This window comes from Eptatretus burgeri, chromosome 20 (assembly GCF_056783735.1).
Source record: "Eptatretus burgeri isolate ZD-2024b chromosome 20, Ebu_testis_v1, whole genome shotgun sequence".
In the NCBI taxonomy this organism is placed as follows: domain Eukaryota; kingdom Metazoa; phylum Chordata; class Myxini; order Myxiniformes; family Myxinidae; genus Eptatretus; species Eptatretus burgeri.
In genome coordinates, this window is record NC_140980.1 from 11,394 (window position 1) to 17,788 (window position 6,395).

General features: G+C 48.3%; 1 long non-coding RNA gene across 1 annotated transcript; it reads right to left on the reverse strand.

Annotated features, from left to right (window-relative positions):
• Positions 1 to 1,644: 1,644 nt before the first annotated feature.
• LOC147008214 (uncharacterized) lies at positions 1,645 to 6,311 on the reverse strand. Its single transcript, XR_015053530.1, has 3 exons — positions 3,250 to 6,311; positions 2,922 to 3,121; positions 1,645 to 2,677 (listed from the first exon to the last, which is right to left on the reverse strand). It is a non-coding gene; the product is annotated as an uncharacterized LOC147008214 (long non-coding RNA).
• Between the last annotated feature and the right edge of the window lie 84 nt (positions 6,312 to 6,395).

Genomic DNA, 6,395 nt, shown 5'->3' on the forward strand with positions numbered 1-6,395 from the left:
ATCATATATTTGGGGCCTGTTACATCCCCCCGTCGGATTCCCCATACTTTCAACTCAATGGTTTTGCTACCATACATGAAAAATGCATTAACGAAGAAAAGGTATTTATTATGGGTGACCTTAATGCACGAATACCAAACCTCGAACGTTTTAACTCACAAAACGGTTATTACACAAGAAACCCAGACACTAGATCAAACCAACACGGTCAAATTATTTTCGATTTGTGCAAAGAGCTGAATGTTCAGCCAATTAACCACTTTAATGACAACAATCTTCACTGTGACGGCGGGATGACATTTCGACAACGTGAGACATGGATCTCGCAATTAGACTGGACCTTGTGCTCTCCAGAAAGCATCTCGTTAATAAAATCATTTGAATTTATTCGAGACGAAAATCTCCCGACTAATCATGCAGTCTGTGATAGCTCTTCCGTTACAACTATAATGAACAGCGATCCATCTTCCGTTACAAAAATTTGCCACAAAGTTCTTAAACAGATTTACGACTATTGATTCTTAACAAAAGTAAAATTTTCCATCTTGACTTATAGCATACCGCTCCATGAACACGACTAAATTCAGTTTATATTAATGGACTACTACTATATATCTAAGATGTGTATACTTTCATTCTTTACCCTCTGTACGTGATGGTGGTCAATAAATAATAATAAACCAATATCACCCGCAGGGTGACCCGTATCTTGCCAAAAGGTGACCACGTGTGACTTCTTTCAGGTCACACTGAGGTGAACAGAGCTGCTATCCACCAGGAGCGACTCCTTGAGGAATATCTGCCTACGAGAGATTCCGATGAGAATCGTTCTACAGAGTAACCATGAAAAATATGCTTTTGCCTCATAACGTCACCAAATGACGTCATAATGTCTCAAGCTTGACATATCCAGAAAGCACTCATCGAGGTGTTCAATTTGAGGTACGACACGATATGGTTCCTAAAACTTGAAAATTTGACCTTGGGGTCAAATATGTTTGACCTAAGGCACGAATCATGAAGGTCAAGGCCAATCGCCACCAAAAATTAATCAGCTGCGCGCCAGACAATGAACTATATTCCCATGAAGTTTGAAGACGATCCGATCAAAATTACTCAAAAAATAAGGGTTTCGTCCACTCCCCTGATTTGCGACAAAGTGACCTTGACCTTTGACCTTGACCTTCAAAATATTATGCGCTGAAAGGGACCTCTATAGGCCTCTGATATGCGAAGTTACAAAAATTTCCAATGATAACTGTGCTCTGCAGAATTTTTTATACGTGATTACAGACAAACAAACAAACAAAAAAATAAAAATAAAAATAAAAAAAACATACAAGCTGACTCACATATCTTGCAAAAACTTCGTTTTGGCAAGATAATAATAATATTGGACAGCGGCAGTATGCTTTAACATATTGTGATGTTGGCGTGACATTTTCTCTGCTGACTGCAATCAACGGCACTTTTATTTGGCACAGACTTGCCTCTTATCTTCCCATTTCAGTTTGCAAATCGAGAAAATGCCCACTTGTATGGGCTCCAGTCGAACTTCTGCAAAGTCGGTCTCGTTGATTTTAAAGATATTGGAGAAAAATGCGTTTGAAGATTGAAAAAGTAGTTCATTATCATTAAATAAATTACATATATAACGTAATTACACCATATTATTGTCATCAAAACACAAATTGATCTTGACAGTTATATAATATATACATTTTACTTCGCAAACCTGCAAAGAAAAAAAAATCGGTTAGTTTGACCCTCAACGAGCGCCCCCGAGCGGATAACGCCTAAAAACGAACATGGATGATGGGCCAGCAAACATTTTCGTGAAATATAGGTTATTTCTCACCAAAAAATTAAGGTCTCCCTTTGCCCCAAATTTGATACTGAATTTTTGTCTCGCTCACGGACTAACAGCAGTCTCCTGGGTTATTGGACACAATCCTGGACAGGTGACCACTCTGACACAGGATACTCAAACGGCTCAATCATCCCAGCAAGCTGGTATCACTTTGCCAACTTCAGAAGGATGACAAGTTGAGTCAACCCCACCCGGTATTCATTCAATAGGACAGTGGGATTTGAACGCAGGACCCATGTAATGCAAGTCCACCACCCAAACCATTAAACCAACACCAGGTTTACCTTTATGATATTTTACCAAAACAGATAAACAGAGTCAGTACAAACATACCTATCCCGTGACAATGGTTTCATAAAAGTTCTTACAGCAGGTGAAAGGTCGAGGTCACAACTTCAGGTCACAATTTCGTGAAAATAATTTTGGGGTCAAACTTCGACCTTGAACTTGTGACTTCCATCCATCGAGCAGAATTAATTACTTTCCTGGAGAACTCTCACCAACTCTGCTTTACAAACAGCCGACAAGTTTAGTGGTAACTAAGTTCACCCTTCACATCTTTAAATGCAATATTGAACATAATTTGGCCTCAAATAAGGTTGTTACAGGACGAGCTAGAAACTCCCAACCTGGTAATGCACAGGGAAGGTGTTGCATCAGTGAGCATACCTTCCTCTGAAAGCAAAGGGAAGTCTCTTGTCTTCTCATCCAGTGATTCCTCGAGGACGTTAAAGATGCCATTGCAGTCCTCAAGAACAGGCGACTGTGTGCCGGTGCAGAGGTCCATCACCACAAGTAAATCTTCATCTGATTTGTGGAAATGAGATAAAAGAGGAATCGAATGATGAATGAAGTGATGAGGTATAAAATGATGTCATACATGTACAAGAGGGAGGGTAACATGTCATGGATGGGATTTCCATTCACAATTCAATTCCGGCTCCGCTCCAGACATCGTGACATTCACTAAATCAATGAGTTCCTGTGTTAGTACACAGCACGGATCAGCACGGGAAACACAAGTTCTCGGTACGGAGTGAACGTCACGTACCGGGTCTGGACCCCTTGTCCTCGGATGAATCGACCATGGACCCGCGGTCTTCCGGCGAACCTCCCGGACTGACCACGTATCCTCCATCGGAGCCGCTCGTGGATCCCGGGGTGTTCTCTCTGAGATCTCGGGTCATGGTGGACCGCACGTCGTGTCAGGTGAAGGACGGTACGCTGTGGTAACCGAGTGAAGAGCGCGAGCTGTTTGGGGAAAAAGCGAACCGCGAGATCGCGGTGTCTCATTGGTTCCCGCCAAATCACGTGTCCATGATTTTAAATAAATACAAAGATTGAACGTTTCGTTTTAACGGATTATATGAGTTGTGCACCTCGAGGTAAATCACCCAACATGATTGGTCCAGCAAGATCACGTGCCGCCGAGTAGAAGACGTGCACCTCGAGGTAAATCACCCAACATGATTGGTCCAGCGCGATCACGTGCCGCCGAATATGAGTTGTGCAACTCGAGGTAAATCACCTAACATGATTGGTCCAGCGCGATCACGTGCCGCCGAGTAGATGTGCACCTCGAGGTAAATCGCCCAACATGATTGGTCCAGCGCGATCACGTGCCGCCGAATATGAGTTGTGCACCTCGAGGTAAATCACCCAACATGATTGGTCCAGCGCGGTCACGTGCCGCCGAGTAGAAGATGTGCACCTTGAGGTAAATCACCCAACATGATTGGTCCAGCAAGATCACGTGCCGCCAAGTTGAGACGTGCACCTCGAGGTAAATCACCCAACATGATTGGTCCAGCGCGATCACGTGCCGCCGAATATGAGTTGTGCACCTCGAGGTAAATCACCCAACATGATTGGTCCAGCGCGATCACGTGCCGCCGAGTAGATGTGCACCTCGAGGTAAATCGCCCAACATGATTGGTCCAGCGCGATCACGTGCCGCCGAATATGAGTTGTGCACCTCGAGGTAAATCACCCAACATGATTGGTCCAGCGCGATCACGTGCCGCCGAGTAGAAGTGCACCTCGAGGTAAATCACCCAACATGATTGGTCCACCGCGATCACGTGCCGCCGAGTGGAAGACGTGCACCTCGAGGTAAATCACCCAACATGATTGGTCCAGCGCGATCACGTGCCGCCGAATCTGAGTTGTGCACCTCGAGGAAAATCACCCAACATGATTGGTCCAGCGCGATCACGTGCCGCCGAGTTTCAGTGCACCTCGAGGTAAATCACCCAACATGATTGGTCCAGCGCGATCACGTGCCGCCGAATATGAGTTGTGCACCTCGAGGTAAATCACCTAACATGATTGGTCCACCGCGATCACGTGCCGCCGAGTAGAAGACGTGCACCTCGAGGAAAATCACCCAACATGATTGGTCCAGCGCGATCACGTGCCGCTGAGTCGAAGACGTGCACCTCGAGGTAAATCACCCAACATGATTGGTCCAGCGCGATCACGTGCCGCCGAGTAAAAGTGCACCTCGAGGTAAATCACCCAACATGATTGGTCCACCGCGATCACGTGCCGCCGAGTGGAAGACGTGCACCTCGAGGTAAATCACCCAACATGATTGGTCCAGCGCGATCACGTGCCGCCGAGTTTCAGTGCACCTCGAGGTAAATCACCCAACATGATTGGTCCAGCGCGATCACGTGCCGCCGAATATGAGTTGTGCACCTCGAGGTAAATCACCTAACATGATTGGTCCACCGCGATCACGTGCCGCCGAGTAGAAGACGTGCACCTCGAGGTAAATCACCCAACATGATTGGTCCAGCGCGATCACGTGCCGCCGAGTCGAAGACGTGCACCTCGAGGTAAATCACCCAACATGATTGGTCCAGCGCGATCACGTGCCGCCGAATATGAGTTGTGCACCTCGAGGTAAATCACCCAACATGATTGGTCCAGCGCGATCACGTGCCGCTGAGTAGAAGACGTGCACCTCGAGGTAAATCACCCAACATGATTGGTCCAGCGCGATCACGTGCCGCCGAATATGAGTTGTGCACCTCGAGGTAAATCACCCAACATGATTGGTCCACCGCGATCACGTGCCGCCGAGGAGAAGACGTGCACCTCGAGGTAAATCACCCAACATGATTGGTCCAGCGCGATCACGTGCCGCCGAATATGAGTTGTGCACCTCGAGGTAAATCACCCAACATGATTGGTCCAGCGCGATCACGTGCCGCCGAATATGAGTTGTGCACCTCGAGGTAAATCACCCAACATGATTGGTCCAGCGCGATCACGTGCCGCTGAGTAGAGGACGTGCACCTCGAGGTAAATCACCCAACATGATTGGTCCAGCGCGATCACGTGCCGCCGAATATGAGTTGTGCACCTCGAGGTAAATCACCCAACATGATTGGTCCACCGCGATCACGTGCCGCCGAGTAGAAGACGTGCACCTCGAGGTAAATCACCCAACATGATTGGTCCAGCGCGATCACGTGCCGCCGAATATGAGTTGTGCACCTCGAGGTAAATGACCCAACATGATTGGTCCAGCGCGATCACGTGCCGCTGAGTAGAAGACGTGCACCTCGAGGTAAATCACCCAACATGATTGGTCCAGCGCGATCACGTGCCGCCGAATATGAGTTGTGCACCTCGAGGTAAATCACCTAACATGATTGGTCCAGCGCGATCACGTGCCGCCGAATATGAGCTGTGCACCTCGAGGTAAATCACCCAACATGATTGGTCCAGCGCGATCACGTGCCGCCGAGTAGAAGATGTGCACCTCGAGGTAAATCACCCAACATGATTGATCCAGCGCGATCACGTGCCGCCGAGCAGAAGACGTGCACCTCGAGGTAAATCACCCAACATGATTGGTCCAGCGCGATCACGTGCCGCTGAATATGTGCACCTCGAGGTAAATCACCCAACATGATTGGTCCAGCGCGATCACGTGCCGCCGAGTAGAAGACGTGCACCTCGAGGTAAATCACCCAACATGATTGGTCCAGCGCGATCACGTGCCGCCGAGTAGATGTGCACCTCGAGGTAAATCGCCCAACATGATTGGTCCAGCGCGATCACGTGCCGCCGAATATGAGTTGTGCACCGCGAGGTAAATCACCCAACATGATTGGTCCAGCGCGATCACGTGCCGCTGAGTAGAAGACGTGCACCTCGAGGTAAATCACCCAACATGATTGGTCCAGCGCGATCACGTGCCGCCGAGTAGAAGTGCACCTCGAGGTAAATCACCCAACATGATTGGTCCACCGCGATCACGTGCCGCCGAGTGGAAGACGTGCACCTCGAGGTAAATCGCCCAACATGATTGGTCCAGCGCGATCACGTGCCGCCGAATATGAGTTGTGCACCTCGAGGTAAATCACCCAACATGATTGGTCCAGCGCGATCACGTGCCGCCGAGTGGAAGACGTGCACCTCGAGGTAAATCGCCCAACATGATTGGTCCAGCGCGATCACGTGCCGCCGAATCTGAGTTGTGCACGTCGAGGAAAATCACCCAACATGATTG